The 22,640-nt window shown below is 42.6% G+C and overlaps 1 protein-coding gene and 1 pseudogene across 1 annotated transcript in view; one reads left to right on the plus strand and one right to left on the minus strand.

Moving 5' to 3' along the window:
* The window catches only part of CAMTA1 (calmodulin binding transcription activator 1), an 894,089-nt gene that overhangs the window by 478,229 nt on the left and 393,220 nt on the right, over window positions 1–22,640 (plus strand). The gene's annotated exons all lie outside the window — the stretch shown is intronic.
* LOC137760824 (dnaJ homolog subfamily A member 1 pseudogene) lies at window positions 13,414–14,719 on the minus strand (annotated as a pseudogene).

Here is a 22,640-nt window from a genome sequence, read left to right on the forward strand (position 1 = left end):
CATCAGACGTTTTTGGTTGTCACCTAAATTCGGCTTCTTCGTTGGAACTCTAGAGGCACATTTCCAACAACTGTCTGGAAACAGAAAGTGATGCAGGGAAGAAAACCAGATGCCAGCTTCCCCCGCTGTTTGGATGGGGCTCTGTAAATGGAAACATCTGATAATACCGTCCAAGGGCACGCACGTCCATCTCAAAGCTGGCGCGTGCGTCGCGGGGAGGGGGAATGGATGGCTCACACGTGCTCTGACGTTGACATTGAATATTTTAGTTTGCAGAAATTTGAAATTAGGGACTTCCCTGGAGGTCCAGTGGTTAAGACTCCATGCCTCCTCTGCAGGGGGCACGGGTTTGATCCCTCGTCAGCGAGCAAAGATCCCGCATGCTGCACAGCGCAGCCAAAAAAAAAAAAAAAAAAAAAATTTTCCACCAACACTATGAAAAACCAAATCAGATTGGAGACCTAAGGACTGGTGGCCAGAAATTAAATATTTTAAAAATAAAATATGTGGAGAGTGAATTGCTGAAGCAGTGGCTTGTTCTGAGGCTTCCTGGGATGTGAGCTAGAGAGAAGGTTTATTGGACAGAGCCTTCTCTGGGGATCAATTCTGAACGACTCTTACATACTGGCAGTTTGAAAAGGAGAGGAAAAAAGTTATTTGAAAGAACTTATTTAGCAGACAGAGCCAATATCCTGTGTTTTCTGGAAGCCACCTTGTGTTTCAGCTCCAGTGAATGTGGATCTCTTTCGGGTCTTTATGGGAAGCTTGAATACACTGGAGAGGCTGAGGGTGCTGTTAAAACCCCCCAGCCTGGGGCTTCCCTGTGGTCCAGCGGTTAAGACGTCACCTTCCAAGGCAGGGGGTGCGGGTTCGATCCCTGGTCAGGGAGCTAAGATCCCACATGCCTCCGGGCCGAAAAACCAAAACATAAAACAGAAGCAATACTGTAACAAATTCAATAAAGACTTTAAAAATGGTCCACATCAAAAAAATCTTAAAAAAAAAACCCCAAAAACCAAAACCCCAACCTCTGCTACCCCAGCCTCACCATCCATTCTGAGGACTTGATGGCTTCTGAAATGGTGCTGCTTCTTTCTTGGGACTGTCAGCCCAGGTGCCAGGTCCCCCACTCTCTGTACTCAGGAGCGAGAAGCTCACACTCCCCGATCCACCCCAGTTGATCCCTGATTGAATTCCTTCTGAAGAAACCCCTTCCCAGCCCTTACAAATCACTGAGGGCTGCTGTTCCTTCCCTGTCCTGTTCGAGGCCCCTGCAGCTGGTGTGCATTTGCCTGCTTAGAAAACTCAGCCACTCTGCCCAAGCAAGTTGGCATTATTGCCGTCGTGCCCCCAGCTCCCTTCCAGAGGCCTCCCAGTTCAAAGCCGAGTGTTTTCTACGCTTTGCTTCCCCTCTGGGAATTGCACAGGAGTTCCTGCAGAGAAGGGGCCCACCCCAGCCCATCCTCCCACCAAATAGACAGACATCAGGAGTGATCTCCCGGAAAGCCGGTCCTCGCCCGTTCTCCTGGGAATCCTGGAGAATCACCGTAAGAAGCAGCAAGCACTCGGCATGGGTCCAGCTCCCTGCCGGGTTGCTGGGAGTTCTAAAGCCCAGCTGATTTCCATGGTAATATTTCTGCTGCACCCCACCTATTGACTGCTTTCCAGTAGAAAGGGAAGGACCTGGGCTGGAGAAGCTGGGGGTAGGGGTGGAGGCTGGTAAAGGATGAAGAACACAGGCACAGCTTGTCCCAGCGACCAGAGGCCTCCCCAGCTCCAGAAGCTGCCGCCGGAGGCCCGCTGCGACCCGGATGACATGTGCTGGAAGGCAGCCGGCCCGAGAGAATCATCCCTGCCCGCACCTGGAGGCCATTCCCGGGCTGGCGTTTCTCTGGCACTCAGAGTGAGCAGAGCCCATTTGGTCGTTCGTCAGCCAAGACGGAAGAGTCATGATAAGCCGATTTATAGAGCATACAGAGTGTTATGGCACGAAGGCCCAGGTTGTTCTGTGATCCACGTGCACCTTCCTGTTTGGGTTTGTTTGTCATTTGTTTTCTCGCCATCCACCGAGAAATGTATTTATCACTACAGCTTTCATAATGTGGCGGTCTGCTTTCATCTGTTACAGCACAATGCTCCTATTTCAATGCAATTGAAGCAGCGGGTGGGGGAGTTGGAAATGGATAGCATCCCACTTAGGACTCTGGATGGGGCACTCCAGACACGAATTATCCCAGCTTAATGCCTCAAGGCATTGGGGTTTCCCCTGGGCATGAGGACGAGGAGTATCTTCACGGCTTCTTGTAATATTGCTGGCCAGGGTCCCGAGCTATTTCGTGCCCACCTTTCTCCAAAAGCTCAGAAATACCTTTGGGGTCTCTTTGGAGCTGGTTGCAGGAGATTTTGATAGTAATGAGTATTTGGCTTTTGTAATCCTTTCTCTGCTCCATGCCAGCAGCCTCATGCTTCCCACCTGTTAAAGAGTGCAAGGGTACCACTGGCAGGCATTTCGCAGGGGAAACACAGTTGAGCCCCAAGCCCAGAGTAATCCAGGCTTCCCTCATTTCTGTGCAGATGGCACCAGTTAATCCTGGGCGCCCATCAGAGGAGGTGCCTGAGGAGATCACTGCTGAACAAGCTCTCCCTAGAAGTACAAATGGCTGGGATTCTCGGATGGGGGCAGGGGAGGCAGGTGGAGGCGAGCCCCAGGTGGTGGGGGACTCCTTCGTGGGTTTGTGGATGGGGCTGTGCTCTTCAGCCTGGTCTGACCCCCCCTGGGGGTTTATACTCTTGCCCACTTGCTGAGCGTAGGCGTTTGGGGCTACACTGCGTTTCTCCCGGGAGCAGGCAAGGAGGGAAACTCAACAGCTCTCATAAATCCTTGTGAAACTGCAGAGATGGGCAGTCACCTTGAAGGACAGTGGACTCAGGCCCCCAGAACTGGACTGCGCCGATGGAAGCTGTCCATGGGACAAGAGAGAGCGTCAGAGGGACAGGCCGTCTTGGCCAGCAGCCAGCTCATACATGGTCCGTGGTGAGACCAGCCCTGTGGAGAAAGGGCTGCCTTGGCGTCCTCTGCCCAAAGGCTTAAACATAGAACCCACCTGCTCTCCTTCGGTTTCCCAAAGAAAATGTTCTAAATCATACAGCTTTCTGGTCCCTGGAGTAGTGATTTCTTGTGAGACGTTAATAAATTTTCATTTTATCCCCGTGCCTTATGAACTTGGTTAAAGGGAAGACAGCCACTCTCTGACTCTGCCATCACTCCCTGCAGGTGAGGACCAGCCCTGCCTGGGTAGAATCACGGGGCAGTGGCTCTGGGGGTTCTTTCCCTAATGGCCTCTGAGGCCAAGGCCCTTGGTCACAGGTTTGCCCCACAGCTTCCCTCCGCGCTTGACCTGGTCTCCAAGGTCATTCTGGTGTCGACTTTCCTCCCCTCATACCCCGCCTCCATCTGGCTGCCTGGCCAATCATCACATGTGGGCAGGGGCACGGGCCAATCGTCGCGTGTGAGCGGGGACACGGGCCAATCACCGCGTATGGGCTGGGGCACGGGCTGGGCTAGCAGTCGTCTTCCAGGTGTCAAACGCTGGCCCTAGCATTTACCCATCATGTGACCGTGAGCAGCTATTTAAGTCCTTTCTGCTTTGGTTTTCTATCAGTAAAACCAGGATCGTAGTGGCACCTCCCTCTCTGGGGGTTGGAGATGTACACATGTGGGGCAGCACGTGTCCAGCGCTTGGAGCGGCGCGTGGCTCATACATGTGCTCAGTGTCATCAGGGGGCCCACGGATCTCCACGTAAGATCTTTCGGTCAGCGGCCCAAGACTGAGAACTAAACCCCTCTACGCGTTTTCACGAGCTGACTTCTTCCTTTCAACCAGACTGTAGCTCCTTCAGGGGAGGGTTCGCTGTATGTTTCTTTCCAGTCTGCACCATGGAGTCTGGCAGCGCCCTAGTGCACGCTGGCTGATTGAATGGCTGGTGGTACTGTGAATCGGGGGTGTAGATTAAGAAGTCTTTTCCAAATTACTTCCAGGTGTTCGTCATTTCAACATCACATAGCCACACAGGAAAAGGCCCACTGTGTGATATTTATTCATCTATTCAACAAATACTTATTGAGTGCTTGCCATGGCATGGTCCTAGTTCCTAGGGATTCAGAAGTGAACCAGACAGATAATATCCATGGCCTCGTGTAGCTTACTAGCAGCAGGGGAGACTGACACAATGGACAGATACAATCCGGGAGGTGATCGGTGCCTCTAAGAAGGCAGGGTGTATTAGTTACCAATGTTTGGGTAACAAATTACTCCAAAACTCAGAAGCTTACAACAGCCGTATTTATTCCTAACCATTTGTGTGGGCTGGGGACCCAGGCATGGTTTAGCTGGGTCCTCCAGCTCGGGGTCTCTCCCAAGGCTGCAGGCCGGGTGACAGTCAGGGCTGCGGTCATCCCCAGGGCCAACTGGGCCCAGATCTTCCAAGCTCACTCACATGGTTGCTGGGAGAATTCAGTTTCTCATGAGCTGTTGGACTGAGGGCTTCAGTTCATCACTAGCTGTTTGCTGGATGCCACCTCAGTTCTCTGCCATGTGGACCTCTGCAGATCACACTCACAACACATCAACACATTTGGCAAGTGAGAAGAGCCAAAGGGAGTGAGCCTTCTAGGACCCTTGACTCAAAGTCTTTTGTACCAGTCTTCTGAGTGAGGAGGGTGCTATTAGGAACTCCACCTTACAGATGGAAAATGAGCCACAGAGAGATTAAGTATTTTGCCCAAGCTTATGCAGCTAGTAAGTGGCAGGGCCAGGGTTTGGCCTCATGCTATTTGGCCCCAGCATCCGTGCTCCTACCTATCTCGTTGTACCATTGCTCCACTTTCAGTCTTCCAGACAAGAAAAGATGGTTGTTCAGTTACTTTAGCAGCAGTGGAGGTGGTGAGAAGTGAGCTGACAGGGGGTGCATTTTGAAGATATTGTTGGTAGAACTTGTTGATAACTTGGATGTGGGATAAGGGGAAAGAAAAATATGAAGATGATTCCCAAGTTGCAGCCTGAGCAGCTGGATGAAGGATGGTGCCATTAACGGACATAGAGAATCATAGGAGAGGAGAGGGCTTCGGGGGAAAATCAAGAGGTATGTTTCAGCCACATTAAATGCAACACCCAAGTGTGGATGTTGAGTAAGCTATTGGATATATAATCTGGAGTTCAGGGGAGCAGTCAGACCAGAGATGCAGACTTTTGTAGGCATCAGCCGTGGGTGACCACCCAGGGAAAGTGTACAGAGGAGAGAAAATGACCAAAGACTGAGGCCCTATGACACCTAAAACACTTAGCAGTCTGGGAGAAATAGGGAGAGCCAGCAGAGGAAAAGGAGACAAAGGGAATCATGAGGCAGAGGAGAACCAGGAAAGCATGATGACCTGGACACCAAGTGAAGAGGAACTCTGAAGAGGAAGTGGTTAGCTTTGCCAAATGCCTGATGGGGGTATGATTGGGACGGGGATGGAGGATCAATGGGAAAAGAAACTGCAGAACTGTATGTTCAGAAAGATCCTAATTTTGCAAAAACAATTTCTCCCCCCTAAAAAAAGCTCTTTTTGATTTTGATTATTAAATCTGTAGACCAATTTCAATCTATGAACATGGTATACTCTAGATGTTATGGAACTTATGTTGTAGGGAGTCTGGATTGTGTTGTTTTCTGTAAAGCATGTTGATTTTTGTTCTGACAGATGACTTGGTTCTACTGTTTTGATATGGTTGGTCGATTTTGGTTTTGCCCTTAGTTGAATGCTCTGCTGCTTATGCAAGGATGTGGTCCTTCCTCTTAAGCCTGGGCTTTCTGGAGTCTTAAGTGAATGCTACAGGTACCCAGTGAGGGTTCTCACATCTGGCTGGGCCATAATTCAAGGTCCCCCAATCCTGCGTGACCTCCAGTTTCGCTGTTTAGCCTTCAGTGCTATAGTATCTAGAGTCTTGCCCTGCATATGGGCAGCTCTGCCCTCAACCAGGTACCCCCCAGGAACCTCCAAACAGACTTCTGCAGACTTCCTTCTACACAGCTCCCTTATCTCCAGGGCTCAGACCTGCAAATTCTGCCTGCTTCGGCAGCCCCAAATTCTGATTTTTGCCTTCTCTGATCAGGGAGGCTGCTGTGCCCAGCTTGGACCCCACCTCCTTGCGTAATGGTCCAGAAATTCGGCAGATGTAGGGCTCACCTTGTGTGTTCTCTTTCTTATGGGATCACAGTCCTGAACTGCCTGTCGTCCAGTGCCTGCAAAGAGTAGCCTCAGATATTTTCATCGAGTTTTATGGCTGTTTCCAGCAGGAGGGCAGGTCCAGCTTCAGTCCCTTCATTGTGGTTGGAAGCTGAGTCGCTTTGATTTAATGTTTACTGTTTCCTCCCATCCCCTGCACCAGATCATCACCCTTATGGGCAACAGTTCTGTATGTGTTTGCAGCGTGATACAGAGCAGTCCTTTTCATTGAAATAAAATCATCAGACTATTTGCAATCTGAAATAAACAAAGACCATTGTAAAGATGTGGTGGTTGCACTTTTAGGCTGGTGTCTGTAGGGAACTTGCAGGGGCGGGTTCTCAAGGAAGACTCTGTGGAATGTGGTTGGACAGAGAGCTCCAGGGCTGAGGACTGGGTGGACTTCCTGAGGGGGAGGTGCAGGGCGAGAGCCAAGGAAACATGGCAGGGGTCCTGGGTGCAGCTATGAGGGCTGAATTCCTCCTCAGCATTCCCCAGAGATGCATGGTCCCCCCGCCCCAACCCAGGATGCTCCCGTGCAACAGACCTCCCCTGTTCCTTATATCAAAGCTACTTTCTGCTCTAGAGAGGCCACTGACAAGTTCCGCCCAGAGTCCCTGGGGTGGCCAGGAATGGATTTTCAGCTTGGAGGGACAATGATTGTCTTTTCCCTGACTGTGAATTTAAACGGGACCGGTAGCTCTCTCTGACCTGGTGCATGTCACCCTCTCTCCTGGGGGTCTGTTCACACAGGTACCTCCCTCCATCTACAGTCTTGGGATTCCTGTGACTTGCTACAGGGGAAATTCTAGAGCTTTGTGCCCAAATGGCCCTTCTGGAGTACCAGAAGTCTGTTGCATATTTCATCACTTCTATCTGAAGGATGTTTTATAGATGTCTCAATACATTCTACGATAGATACGTATTAAATTGTTTATCCAGCAAACTTTTATTAAGCACCTAAGATGTGCCAGGCATTGTGCTAGGTTCTGGAACCCCCAAATCCCTGACCTAGGGCCTCAGAAATGCACTCAGGGGCAGCCTTGGAGAGAAGGGTGAGTCTGGACTCATGCACTGAGATAGAGAACACCAAAACATTCAAGACGGGCACTCCTGAGCAGTTAGCATTTGGGCCTCCCTTCCCCTCTGCTCCATTGCCAACCAGGCTCAGGGTTTCTGGATGCACAGCTGGCTTCTTCCTTCTCCAGCAGTGACCTAAGGAGGTGACTTGCTTTAACGAAGGGGCTACCGTAATAGAGTCAGATGTCTTGAGTTTGCATCTTGCCTCGCTCCACTGACTTGCTGTGTGACCTTAAACAAGTACCTTCCCCTCTCTGGGACTGGCTCCTCATCTTCAAAATATCTGAAAATTTTGTTTCAAAATATGAGCTGAAGGTATAGAGACTTGGGGTCCTTACCCAGGTCATTCTGTGTGTTTATGGATTGGTCATTAAGAAGACCAATAGTAGAACTATTCTTTGTAGCAAAACAGTATATGAAACGACTTGATTTCTTTATATTAAAGGCACTCTTTACAACTAGGAATATTATTAAAACCATCTCAGCCTCTGAGCAAGAGCTTCAGATCTGGCCCTGTGACAGCATCATCAGCTGTCTCCCCCACCCCCTTATGACAATCCTGCCTGTGACTCATAGGGACTAAGGCAGGGGGAGAAGGTGGGTGGTCTGGCCCGCCCCACTAATCCCTGCTTTCTCTGGAATTCTCCACTTGTTTATAGTCTGGGCAACTTGCCTCCTGCTGCTGCATGACTCAGACTCGGAGAGCATCCAGCCTCATCGGCAGCCAGCGGCTCCCCTGAGTCGGAAGCTGGCCATTGCGTCTTAGTCTCCTGGACCCTTCAGATAAAGCCCTACATCTCCATCCCCTCCCCGGCGGCACCACCGCAACCCCACGTGCGCCATCGAGAACACTCGTGCCAAGGACCTCGAGAGGTCCCAACCCCACCCTGGGACAGGATTTCCCACTCCTCTTAGGAATTTGTTTTGTTTTGCTTTGAAATGTAAGTTTATTTCCGATCAGGGGCAGATGCGAATTTTTTGGGGTCTGAAGCCAATACAGTTGGGGATCTTGTATAAATACAAAATAATGAACACAAAATTAGGCCTAGCATCTTGGAAGGGGTCTGTCCATGCAACACACGGGTGGTGAGGCTGGGGGCAGTCCTGAAGCTTCAGTACTGGTAGCTTCACGGTAAACCTGACTGCAGTTCTGACTCACTTAAGATCTGGAATAACTGCTCCCCACACCTTCAGTAAATTATAATTTAGGATAAAGTAAGAGAATTGCTTGCTGTATAGTTATGTTAGAATCAAGCAGCCACTGCGTAATTTAGATGTGAGCTAGTATTCTTTTAAAAAATTTTCCTTCACATAAAAGCAACAGATTGAATGTCCGATGAGTCACAAATGCCCTTCTGAAAACAACAGCATTAGAGGGGCTCACTCAGAACACGTCCTTTTCCTTCTTCCAAAGCTGCTCCTTCCGAACGCTCCTTCAGATGCTGGCACGGAATCATCCACCACCACCCCCCCTTCTTTCTCCCCTTCTCCTCCTGCCCCACCCCTGCACGTGCTGCCAGCTCAGCAGACATTTAACACATCACATCCAACACCAACGTTTTTAACTACAGCAATTGTTTAAAAAATTGTCCGGAAACAGGCTGAACCAGAAAATGGAAAGATTGTCAGTCATCGGCGGGTGATAAGGGGAAGCGAATTCAAGTCCTGCTGTCAGTTGGCAACATTTCCCAACTGTCCTGGTGTAAAGTGATTCCAGAACAACTTTATTTGAAGAGTCTGTGTTGCACTCAAAGTAAATATTAATTCCCTTATGCCATAAACTTTTATTTATCATGACAGCAAGTCATAAAATTCTCTTACTAGAATATAGCTTCTAAATTGCATATCATAGATGAGATACAGCACTCATATTGGATGCTAGCAGCAATTACCCACCATCCTTTATGCAAGTTGGTATTAAATGTGCTTTCTAAGTATGAGGCACAGTCTGAGCTTATGAAGAAAATCTTCTGTGGCTATTTTCCAGACGCCCAGAACTATAAGGAGAGGGTGACTGAGAAGTCACACAGCAGGGGCCAGGCACAAGGATCAAAGGGCACAGAGTCCCTGGCAGTAATTCACTGAAGTGTTCTTCGCATAGTATGGGTCTGACTTTTTCAATTACATAAATTGCTCATTAAAAGTGCCTTGTAATTGCCTTACTCTGTGGTATTGTGAGAAGTGTAGGTTCTAATTATTCTTTTTTGATTTATAGTGTGGTTTGACTTGTTCAGGGTGATGGTTTGAAAATATGGATCTGCTTTAATTGTTGTACCAAGTGAAAATAGATGACTCTCTTTATCAAATCCCTTGACTTTGTGTTTGGGGAGTACAAGGGGTCTTGTGGTTTCTCAGCCCTTGTTGGTAACCGTAGGGGGTTTGCCAGGTGGGGCCTGGGGAGAATCCCTCTCAGCCTGAACGGGCAGCACTTTGGGCTCTGCCTGACCCTGGGGTGACCTGAGCAGAGCTTGGCAGTGCTTAACCTATGGATAGATTTAATGACACCTGCCCGGAAGTCCCCTCACCTCTTCCCCACAGTATGGATAGGACAGGAAAAGCCAAAGCTCTTTCTTATCTTTGGAGGGCAGGGCAGGGACGATGGGTGCTGGGGGGCAGGAGGGATGCTTTTGGGATCTCTGCTGCAAAGCCGTCATTCCCCTTGGCCCCCGCCCAGCCAGCTCTCACCTCCTGCAGCATCAGGCCTCCGCCTTCCCAGCCCTACCCGGAGCTCTGTAATGGGGCCGGGCTGCAGGCTTGCCCGGCCCCTGGGCCCGGCGCCATGTCATCCAATGCCTAGAATTGATGAGTTGTGAGACCAGAGCCATGGCTTCGGGGGTAAACTTCCAGGACCTGCTCTGGCTCATTTGTAGCCACTGATGAATAAAAACTCAATTAGGACGCCGGTTCTTGAAAGGCAGCTATTTTAGGACTCACTTTTGGAAAGGCAGAGGATTTCTTTTTCCAAGATGAAATTATACATTTGTCAATACAGCAGTAGCATCGACCGCTTTCTCTTGGGGGTCTCTCGTCTTAACTATTCTCCATCAGAAAGCTTTGCTCTTTGAAGCTGGGCTGGCAGTGGGCTCCCATGCATCTGGCTCATCGAGAGATGCCTCTGACCCCTCTGCATCGGCTCTCACTTGTCTTTTTTGGAGCAGCTTGCCTCTCACTGACAGCAGAGGGACAGCCTTTGTGAGTCTAGGAGCGTTTTGTCACAAAGCCCCTGGCCCATGTCTCCCCCTTTTCATCACCTGTTTTATGATTGTGGCATTCTGTTCCAGGCCAGATTTCCGTGACATGAAAAATACACTAAATACGGGCTGCCACAGTAACCGTCATTAACCAACCACTAGTTGTGCCTTTATAAATTTTTACACACCACTAAATTATAAATACACAATGCTGAAAGTAATGAAATATGCACCTCTAATATCTGCAGTTATAAGATTTGTAGTTGTGCAAGCACATGCTATAAATTGGGAGGAGTTGGGGTACTTCCTCTGTTTCCTAGTTAGAGCCCAGGTTGGGCTTCTCCCCTGGGAGTCCCTCATGAGGGTCTTTCCTCCCAACAGGAGCCCTGCAGGTAGCACGTCTCGGGTGCTGGGCTGCCCTGGTTGGGACCTTTTTCTTTGTCTGTCATTCACATGGATTCAATAAACAAAGGTTCAATAGCATATGCCGTGTTTCTGAACTGTGCTAGGCTGGAAATCCACAGCTGAATGAGTCTGAAAATTTGCATCGTCTGTTTGAGGAGATGGACAAATTAACAGGTAATGGCAGTGCAGGGGGTGAGGCCCAGGGAGAAGGGTACCCAGGTGCTGGAGGTGACTAGGATGACTTTGAACAAACTCTGTCTCATTTTCCTCATCTGTGAGTAGGGTGTATCCTTGTCTCCTCCCTCTTGGTGCTGTTGGGGGCATTCTATGAGTTCCTGAACATAAAAGCATTTATTTAGAGCAGTTCCTGGCACAAATTAAACATGAGGTAAATGTTAACTATTATAACCACACTCATTATTACTTGATTTCTTGCTGTCTTATGCCCAAAATTAATAGCTGAGATCATGGCGAGAGCACTTTCTTTCTTGGTTAAAGAGCATGGCCTTCATTACTGCAAGGTGTGAGTGAAAGAGACATTGTATTTTCTCCAACATGAAAATATTTTCATTGTCATTGTTTTTTTGTTTTTTTTTTATGCAGCTTGGAAATTTAAAGAAACATTTAAAATAATTATGAAGAGAAACAACTTATTTTGCATGTTTCATCTTATAAAATTTTCTGTTGAAGAAGTGACCTTATTTTTTTCCTTGTCTTTGTTTTGATCTCAAAAGTAATTTATTATAAAAATGCAACCAGTATAAAAATGTATAGATAGTAAAAGTCCCCCCTAAATCCAGTGAACACACACACATTTTCACACACACTCTAAAAAAGTATCATTTTTAACCAGCAATATACTGTGAACTTTAAATCAACACAGATAAATATATTTTAACAGCTGTACAGTACTTCCTTGCAGGGACTTAACCTACAACATAATCTAGTTGTGTTGTTTCCAGATTTTTTTCTATCCATACTTCAATGATTATCCTTGAACAGTTTTTATGTACTTAGGATAAATTTCTAGAAGTGTTATTATAGGTTAGAGGACTTCCATATTTTTAAGATTGTTACATATTTTTTTATTAAAGATTTTGTTTTTTTGAATGTGGACCATTTTTAAAGTCTTTTATTGAATTTGTTACAACATTGCTTCTGTTTTATGTCTTGGTTTCTTGGCCAGGAGGCATGTGGGAATCTCAGCTCCCCGACTAGGGATCAAACACGCACCCCTCACCCCCACCTCGCATTGGAAGGCAAAGTCTCAACCACTGGACCACCAGGGAGGTCCCATGTTGTTACATATTTTTAAACTATAAATTATGCAAACTTTGAAGGAATAATACAGGATAAAGAATTGAAAAGGTAGAAAAGCTATACAGTAAAAAGTAAGTCTCCCTTCCCCACTTCCCACCCCGCCTCACCCAATCAGCTCCCCAGAGGCCAACATGTTACAATTTCTCATCCATCCTTCCAGCGATGGACACTTTTTCCTTTCTTTTCTCTTGCGCAAATGTGGCATACTTCATACACATATTGCATCTTGCTTTTTCAATGTAACACTATAACTTGTATTAGATTGGTTTCCATTAGTACGTAAAGAGCTGCCTCATTCTTAGTAAGTAGTATTATTGAGCAGCTACTATGTGCCTAGCATCGTTCTAGGTGCCAAAGACAGAGTAGCCCTTTCTGATACACATTCTGGAGAGGAGAGATGGACAGTAAATTATGAGAAAATGTATATAGTATGTCAGATGGTGGTGTGCATCATTAAGAAAAATAAAGCAGAAAAAAAAAGGCATAGGAAGTGGGTGCAATTTTAAATTGGGAGATTAGGAAAGACCCACTGAGAGGGTGATCCACGAGCAAAGAGCTGATGGAGCAAGGGTCCCTGTGGAACTCCAGGGGAGAAGCTTTCCTTTACGACAGCAAGGAAAAGACTTGAGTTGGGAGCTGGTAGTCAACAGAATGAACGTACCACACTTGATTTAATCAACACTCTGCCGATAGATAAATGCTGAATTAAATTACATTCCAAGCAACATCATATGAAGGTGTCTGTTTCCTCACATTCTTATCTAAACATTATACTATCGTACTGTTTTATTCATGTGGTTCTGGCATATACAAGGAGTTATCCTATAGTTTTACTTTGCATTTATCTTATTAAGAAAGTTGAATGTATTTTCTTTTTCTATGAACGATGTATTCACATATTTATAAAATTTTGTATTAGATTTTTTGGTCTTTTTCTTATTGGTTAGGAGAAGCTCTTTATATATTACAGAAATTAGCCCTTTTTTTCTGTAATATGTATCTTAAATAATTTCTAAGTTTTTATTTGATTAAAAAACTTTTTATTCTACCCGTTCAAAAAACATTTTTTTGAGCTTTTATATTCGAGTTTATTCTTCATTTAACTTTTAAATCACTACTATAGTTGAATATTAAAACAAACAGTAGCAAGTAGTGAGCATATTATGATTATAGTGCTTCACTCAATCACTACGGCAAATAAAATGCCAGCAGTGAGTGTTATTCACTGGCCCCATTAGGAGGTCTGACAGTGGACACCACACCGAGGATGATGTTCGTCATCCTCACATGCTTCTCCATTGTAATGGCGCCATCTTTCCTGATTTGGATCAAAGTCCGCTAGTTCTACCTGGTCCATTTCATCAGTCTCTTCTACTTCCTTCCTCTCAGGTAGGAGTTTTTCCAGCAAAGAGAGTTTATCAGGGGAGAGAAAGCCATTCTCAGGAAAGTTTACCTTAAATTCAATGATTAGGCGACCCTTTTCATGTGGTCTACGATAAATTGGCATGCCTTCATTTAGCACACACTTGATACCTCCATACTTGACAATCTGACCTGGATGAGAAGTGATGACTATGGTTTGGTTGTCAAGAGTAGATATTGGCTTTTGGAAGCCACACAATGCCTCAACCAGCTGTATGTCCATACACATGAAAAGGTCTTCTCCTTGTCGTGTAAAAACAGCATGGTCCTTCTGATCTAAAATGATGATAATATCTCCTGGCTCCAGTCCTGGTTCTTGGTCTCCTTCACCATGGAATGTTATCTTCTGGCTATCTTTCATGCCTATGTCAATATGAACTTCTAGAATTTTCTTCTCTTGAACTATCTTCCTTCCATGGCAGCTTTTACATCTATCTTTAGGACTGATCTGCTCTCCATGGCCCTGGCACTCCATGCAGACAGACTGAATTTGCTGAACCATTTCAGGTCCTATTTGATGAATTATTATTTGCATTCCAGTACCTCGGCAATTGGGACAGCACTCTACTGCTCCTTTCTTACCACCTCGGCCTTCACATTTGTCACAAATCACATTCTTTTGCAGAGCTAGTTTTCTTGTTGCACCATTATATAAATCTTCTAAGGTTACTGTGAGTTGATGCACAACATTTTTACCTCTCCTTTCTCTCTGTATCCTGCCTCCTCCTCCAAAAAACATATCAAAGATGTCCATGGGGGAGTCAAAACCGCCACCTGCTCCACCTTCTTTAATTGCCTGCTCTCCTCTTTTGTCATATAATTCCCTTTTCTTTGCATCAGAGAGCACTTCATAAGCTTGAGAAATCTGTTTAAACTTCTCTCCTTCATTTGGATTCTTATCAGGGTGGTACTTCAAGGCCAGTTTCCTGTAAGCCTTTTTCAATTCTTCTTGGGTGGCATTGGGTTTGACCCCCAAAACATCATAATAAGTGGTTTCTTTCACCATTTCCTACAGCTGGTGAGCAGACCGATGCTGGTGTGGGGGAGCGGGAAGGAGCAGGTTGCCTTGCGCAGCTCGGGGGAGCGGGAAGGAGCAGGTTGCCGTGCGCAGCTCGGGCAGCCGCTGCTCCTCCGCCTTTTCACCGAGCGTTCTGGAAAGTTCCCCCCAAAAACATTTAAATAGTCCAATTTATTAGTCTTTTCTTTTATGGCTTCCAAAGTGTGTGACATAGTGAAAAAAGCTTTTTTTTTTAACTCTAAAATTACAAAAAACTTATTCTAGTACTTTAATTGTTTCATTTTGTTCTTACTTTAAATCTTTCATTGATTTGGAATTTATTAAGGTAGAAGGAATAGAGTCAGTATACAGTTTTTTCTTCCCCACAGAGAGACTCAAGTGTCCCCAAACTATTTATTGAATTAATCCACTTTTTAACCTGTTGATGGGCACGTCCCCTCTCTGCCATATACTAAATTCCCAGTTGTATTTGGATCTATTTTGGGATGGTCTATAGTTTTTCAGTGATTTGTCTGTTTACTCATACTCCACTGTTACACTCCAAATTATGATACATTTTCATTTTCATAGAGCAAATCCACCTTTATTACTTATCTTTTTCAGAATGTTCTTGGCAGCTCTTACTTGTTTATTTTTCTAATGAACTTTAGAATGATTGTCCAGACCTAAAAGCAAGCCCTGGTTGGTATTTTTATTGTAGTTACACCTTTACCCCACCCTGAAACCCTGGCAACCACTGATCTGTGCTCCATTGCCATAGTTTTGTCTTTTTCACAATGTCTTACAAATGGAATCATACAGTATGGAACCTTTGAGACTGGCTTCTTTCATTCTGCGTAATGTCTTATGATTCATCCAAGTTGTTATGCTCAGTAGAATTCCACTGTGTGGATGAACCACTGTTGTTTACCCATTCACTGAATAGACTCATGTTTGCTGATTATGAACAGAGCTGCTACAAACTTTTGTGATTAGGTATTTGTGTGAACATAAGTTTTTATTTCTCTAGGGTAAATACCCAGGAGTGAGATATGGTAAATGTTTGATTAACCTTATAAGAAGCAGATAAACCACTCTTATTGTTTGGGGTTTTATTTTTTAATTTTTATCTATTTTTTAGTTATTCTACAAGATGTGTGTTGGTATTTCCTTGTAGTTTTAATTTGTGTTTCTCTACTGGCTAATGATGTTAACAGCTTTTCATGTGCTTATTTGCCATTTCTATATCCTCTTTAGCAATGCTTCAGTTCAAATTTTTTGCCCATTTTTAATTGCGTTTTTTGAGTCATAAATGTGATTTGACAATTTTTGTTTTACCAGTTTGTACCTTGACTTTTCATTATCCTAAGAGTGCCTTTCACAGAACAAAAGTTTTGAAATTTCAGTGAAGTCCAATTTATCATTTTTAAAGTGTATCTTACTTTTGGTGTTTTGTCTAGGAAGTCTTTGCCTAGCTCCAGGTCACAATTATTTCCCCACTATGTTCCTTTCTAAAAATTGTATGATTTTATGTATTTAATTTAGATTATGATCCATTTTGAGTTAATTTTTATATAAAGGTTTAGGTCAAGTTTCCTATTTTTTTTTGCATATGGATAACCAATTGTTACAACACCACTTGTTGAAAAACTGTCCTTTCTCCACTGAAGTGCCTTTGCACCTTTATCAAAATCAATGAGGGTTTCTTTCTGGACTTTATATTCTGTCCATTGATCCATGTGTCTGTTGTTTCACCAATACCACACTGTCTTGATTACTGTAGGTTTATAATGTCTTTAAAGCATGTAGTTTAATTTCTCTAATGTGATTTTTCTTTTTCCGTATTGTTCTGGCTATTCTAGTTCTTTGCTTTTGATATAAATTTATGATTCAGCTTGTCTATAGCTACAAAAATTCCTGCTGGATTTTGATTGATACTGCATTAAATCTATACATCCCTTTGCAGAGAATTTAAATCTTTCCTATGTTGAGTCTTCTCATCCATGACTGTGATGTGTATCTCCATTTATTTAGGTCTGCTTTGATTTCTTTCACCAGTATTTTGTAGTTTTCAGTATACAGATCCTGTAAAAATTTGTTAGATTTTTACCTAAGTATTGAGTTGGCCAAAAAGTTCATTTGGGTTTTTCCTTAACATCTTAAGGAAAAACCAGAATAAACTTTTTGGCTAATGCAATATTTCAAATTTTTGGAACTATTGTAAATTGTATTCAAAAAATTTTTTGGTTTCCAGTTGTTCATTGCTAGTGTATAGGAATACAATTGATTTTTACCTGTTGACCTTGTACCTGTGACCATGCTAAGATCATGTGATGTTTAAGAGTGTTAATTCTGGGGATATATTTCTTGGGATTTTTTATGTAGGCAATCATGTTGTGTGAAAATAGTGACAGTTTTACTCCTTCCTTTCCAATTTATATGACTTTTATTTCTTTTTCTTGCTTTGTTGCAATGGCTAAAGCTTCCATAGAATGCTGAATAGGTGTGAGAGTCCTTGTGTAGTTCCCAGTCTTAGAGGGAAAGCTTTCAGGTTTTCACCATTAAGTATGATATTAATTGTAGGTTTTTATAAATGCCCTTCATCAGGAAGAGGAAGTTCCCTTCTATTCCTATTTTGCTGAGACTTTTTTTTCATGAATGAATGTTGAATTTTTTCAAATGCTATTTCTGCATCAATTGATATTATCATATGGTTTTTCTTTTTTAAACTGTTAATATGGTGGATTACATTGATTTATGGATATTGAACCAGCTTTACATTCCGAGGATAAAATTCATTTGTTTATGGTATATTATCCGTTTTATATGTTGCTGAATTTGACTTGCTAATGTTCTATTGAGGATTTTTGCATCTGTGTCCCTGAGGGATATTGATTTGTAGTTTTCTTTGTGGTACTATCTCTGCCTGGTTTTGGTATCAAGGTGATGCTAGTCTCATAAAATAAGTTGAAGAGTGGTATCTCCTCTTCTCTTTTCAGGAAGAGATTGTGTAGAATCAATATCATTTCATCTTTAAATGTTTGGTAGAATTTGCCAGCAAAACCATCTAGGTCTAGAGAATTCTTTTTCAGAAGGTTTTAAACTACCAATTCAATTTATTTAGTAGTTAGAGAACAATTCAGGTTATCTATTTCTTCTTTTATTCCTGATATAGATAATTTTTATCTTCTTTGTCAAGTTTGCAGGAGGTTTATTATTTTTATTTATCTTTAAAAAAACCAGCTTTTGGTTTCATTGATTTTCTCTGTTGTTTTTCTGTTTTCAGTTTCATTTGCAAGTCATGTTTACATTTATTATCTCCCTCATTTGGCCTACTTTGGTTTAATTTGCTCTGACTTTACTAGTTTCTTAAGGTAGAGGCTTGTATTATTGATTTGAGAACTTTTTTCTACTCTAAGCATTTATTTAATACTATGAATTTCTCTTTAAGTGTTGCTTTAGCTTCATCCTACAGATTTTGATATGCTGTATTTTAACCATTTATTTAATTGAAAATATTTTCTAATTCCTATTGAGGCTTTCTCTGGATTCACCTATGGATTCACCTGTGGATTATTTAGAACAGTTTTCTTTTTAACTTCCAAGTATTGAAGATGTTTCTGTTATGGTCCTGTCATTGATTTCTGGTTTAAATCCATTACCATCAGGGAACACGCTTTGTTTTATTTCAATTCTTTTACATTTTAAGGTTTGTTTTATGACCCAACATATGGTCTTTTTTGGTGAATATTCCATGTATATTTAAAAAGAATGTATATTCTGTTGTTGTTGGGTGGAATGCTCTCTAAATATCAATGAGATTCTGTTGGTTGATATGTTATTCAGTTTTTATTAGTGTCCTTCTTGATTTTCTGTCTACTCATTCTATTTATTAGTTAGAGAATAGTATTGAAGTCTCCATCTGCAGTTGTCAATTGGTCTGTTTTCCCCTTCAGTTCTTTTGGGTTTTGCTTCATATATTTTGAAGCTCTCTTGTTAGGTGCATACACATTTGGGGTTATGTCTTCTTGGTGAATTGATCTTTTATCATTATGTAATGTTTCTCTTTATCCCTGATAATTTTCTTTGCTCTGAATCTACTTTTTCTGATAGTAATATAGCCACTGAAACTTTATTTTGCCTAGTGTTTACATAGTATATCTTCTTCCATCCTTTAAATTTTAATCTGCCCATACTGTTATAACTGAGGTGAGTTTCTGTAAACAGTATATAGGTGGGTCGTATTTTTTATTATCTGTTCGGAAAATCTCTTGTCTTTAATTTGTGCATTTAAACAATTAATATTTAATATACTTATTGGTTTGCTTTATTATTTGTTTCTTGTTTATTTCTTATGTTTTTGTCCTTTTGTTTTCCCTTTCCTGCCTTCTTTTGTGTTATTTGAAATTTTTTCGTGTTCTATTTTATCTATTGTATTTTTTGACTATACTCTTTGTACAGTTTTTTAGTGGTTGCTCTATGGATTACAGTATAATTCTTAGAATCAATCTACTTATAATCAATATTTTACCATTTCAGGTAGACTATGGAAGTCCTGCCACCATATAGGTCCTTTTTCTCCTCGATTTACATTTTGTTTTATGTTAAATATATTACAACTATATACATTGAAAATCCCTCTAGAGAGTGTTATGAGTGTTGCTTTCAACCATCAAAAGATTTTTAAAGAACTCGAGAGGAAAATAGTCTTTTATATTTACCCACATGTTTACCATTTCTGTTGCTCTTCCTTCAATACTGTTGTTCCAATTTTCCTTCTGTTATGTAATTTCCCTTCTATCTGAAGAACTTCTTTTAGCAGTTTTTTAAAGCAGGTCTGCTGGCAACTAATTGTCTTAGTTTTTCTTCATCCGATATTGGATTTATCTCTCCTTCATTCCTGAAGGGTATTTTTTTGCTATATATAGAATCTTGGGTTAATAGTTTTTTCTTTCACTGCCTAAAAGATGTTAGTTCACCTCTTTTTGGCCTCCATGATTGCTGATGAGAAATCTGGAGTCATTCAAATTTCTGTTTCCCATAACAGGGGTCAGCAGCATTTTTCTGTGTAGGGCCAGATATTAAATATTTTTGGCTTTGCAGGCCATATGGCTTTGTCACAGCTACTTAACTCTGCCATTGTGACACTAAAGCAGTTATACACAATACATAAAGGGATAGTTATAGTTATGTTTCAATAAAACTTTATTTACCAAAACAGACAGTGAGATTTGGCGCATGGACCATAGTTTGCTGACCCCTGCCTATAAGTAATGTGTCACTTTGTCTTTGGCCACTTTCAAGATCTTTTTTCTTTGTCTTTAGTTTTCAGCAGTTTGATTATGATGTGTCTTACTATTTATTTATTTTTTTGATGTGTCTTATTATAGATTTCTTGGATTTATCCTGTTTGTAGTTCATTCAACTTCTCAAATCTGTAAGTTTATATCTTTTGCCAAATCTGGGAAGTTTTCAACCATTATTTACTAATATATATATTTACATATATATATATACACACACACACACACCACTGTCTTTCTCATCTCCTTCCAAAACTCTAATGACACAAAAGGTAAACCAATAGTCCTACAGTTCCCTGAGGTTCTGTTTTTTCTTTTTTCAATCTTTTTCCTCTCTGTCGTTCAGACGAGTTAATTCCAATTGTTCTATCTTTAAGGTCACTTAACTCTTTTTTTTCTGAGATGTCCGTTTTGCTGTTTAACCACCCAATGAGTTTTCTATTTGGGTTTATGTTACTTTTCAGTTCTAAAATTCCCATTTATTTCTTCTTCATATTCTCTACTTATTCTCTGGTACTTTCTGTGCTTCTGTTTATTTTAAGAGTGTTTACTCTTACTTCTTGGAATAATTTTATAATAACTGTCTTTGTCAGGTAACTTCATCATCTACGTAGCTTTCCCATGAAAGTTGAGATTTTTCTAGTTCTTATTATACCAGTCAATTTTGGGTTATATTCTGTACATTTCAACTATTATGATATGAGTCTCTGGGTCTTGTTTAAATCCCAAGGGAAATGTTGGATATTTTTGCTTTAGCAGACAATCAACATAGTTGGGTTCAAGCTATAAGTTCCAACCACATTTTGTGAGTTGTGATTTCAACGTTGGTTGTTTCAAAGACTTTATTTCCTACCAGGAGCTGTCCTGTGTGTGGACTGCCCAGTGGCCAGTCTGGGACAGTCTACCTCAAAGTCTTTGGCATGCTATTTAGGATCAGATCCATGTGTACACAGCTTGAGGGTGAGTCTAGGAATTCATGAACAACCTAATGGGATTCTCCCTCTCCACCATCTCCCTGGGCTTCACCTTTTCAGTCCTGTGGCCAGAAATCTGGGGCTTTACTAACCTTGCTCTGTTGGGCAGATCCGATGACTGTCTACCTCAAGGGCTACAGCCATAGGTCAGAGAGACACAGAGAGAGAGAGAGAGGGAGAGAGAAAAGCACCAGGGGTTTGCCACACCCTCTTGGGCCCACAAATATTCCTAGTGGTGATGAAGTTTCCCTTCCCTCATGGTTTTAGGCAACTGTGGGCCCTGCTGTTTCTACCATCAGCACCACAGGATTGCCAGGGGCCTGGGGTATAGGGAACAGAAAAAAGAAGAGTGGGACATTTCCTTTACTCTCCCTAAGTATCAGAAGCCCCCTTTGCTTCCTTCTTGAGCTACAACTAGATAGGCTCTCCTGGGCTCTCTCTTTCCACATGCTAGTGCCCCATTCCTAGTTTCAGGCTGTCTTGAGTTCAGCCTCAAAGATGAGGAAAGATGGTGGTTCATAGCTGCTTCTGTAGCACTTCTAATTCTGGTTCTTCTTCTCCAGTCTGTCTGCTACTATTTCCTTTTCAGAGTCCTCGAATTGCTGTCCAGCATCGCTCTGGGTTTTATAGCTTCTTTGTGTTGTCACTTCGTCTTGCCCAGAGCCAGAACTAATTCCATTCATTTTTGCTTATTTTCCAGATGCCATCCTTTCTGTCCCTTATTGTCTTTTCAGCAGGTTTGCTCTCGTTCAGTCTGTTTCCAATATGACTTCATGTCTCTAATGGCTTTATTTTGTTTTTCTCCTTCTTTCCTGAGCTCTGCCTACTCTTGTTTTACTCCCCTTTGATGCCATGCTGTACCTTTCCTGAGATTGTGCATCTCTGCTTTGAGGTTTTATTTTAAAGAGACATTTGTTTTATTAATATTTTTGAGTTCATGGTAATGTTTTTCAGCAATTTTTAGTGGCTCCACGACATTTTTCTGGTGGGTATTCTAAATCCATTTATTTCTATTTTGCTTCTACTTTTTTCTGTATTGTTATACTCATTTGATTTTGGTTCCTTTTGTTGTTCCTAACCTTTCTTTGAAGGAATTTCCTAAAGGGGACAGTCCAAGGCAGTGTTTCTGGTTAGCAGGAATTTCCCCCGAATCACAGTCAAGGTCCTTACCACAGGGAGTTGAATGTTTCCATGAACCTTTACTTCTCCCCAGCCAATAGAAATAGGAAGCTTCAGGGATGCTATCAATTCAATGTCTTCTATCCTCTTCTCTGACCTTCTCCCACATCCAGTTCTCTGGACCAGCCTTGAATCCTGGCAGTTCTCTGATGCCAGTCTGTTATCCTGTTTCCTTTGTCCCAAACATAAGTGGATTGGTTTTGCACCTCAGGGCATGTGCTGTCTGTTGTGATTAATTAAACTCTGCAGGCTTTGCCTGATCTGCAGTTGAAGACATCCTCTTTAAGCATCTTCCTCTAACCCTGTTGGATCTTCTTGTATTGGGCAGCCCTTCTTCAGACACTGTATATAGGAGAGTGGAGATATTTTCTGGATACCAAGCTTAGAGTTTGGATTGAAGGGGATAATATCATGTTTACTCCATATTATTATAACCAGAGTTTGGGTAGGCTCATTCTGATACACATTATCAAATTGCCCTCAAGAATCTTAGATGTCCTT

This window comes from Eschrichtius robustus, chromosome 3, assembly GCF_028021215.1.
Source record: "Eschrichtius robustus isolate mEscRob2 chromosome 3, mEscRob2.pri, whole genome shotgun sequence".
NCBI lineage: Eukaryota > Metazoa > Chordata > Mammalia > Artiodactyla > Eschrichtiidae > Eschrichtius > Eschrichtius robustus.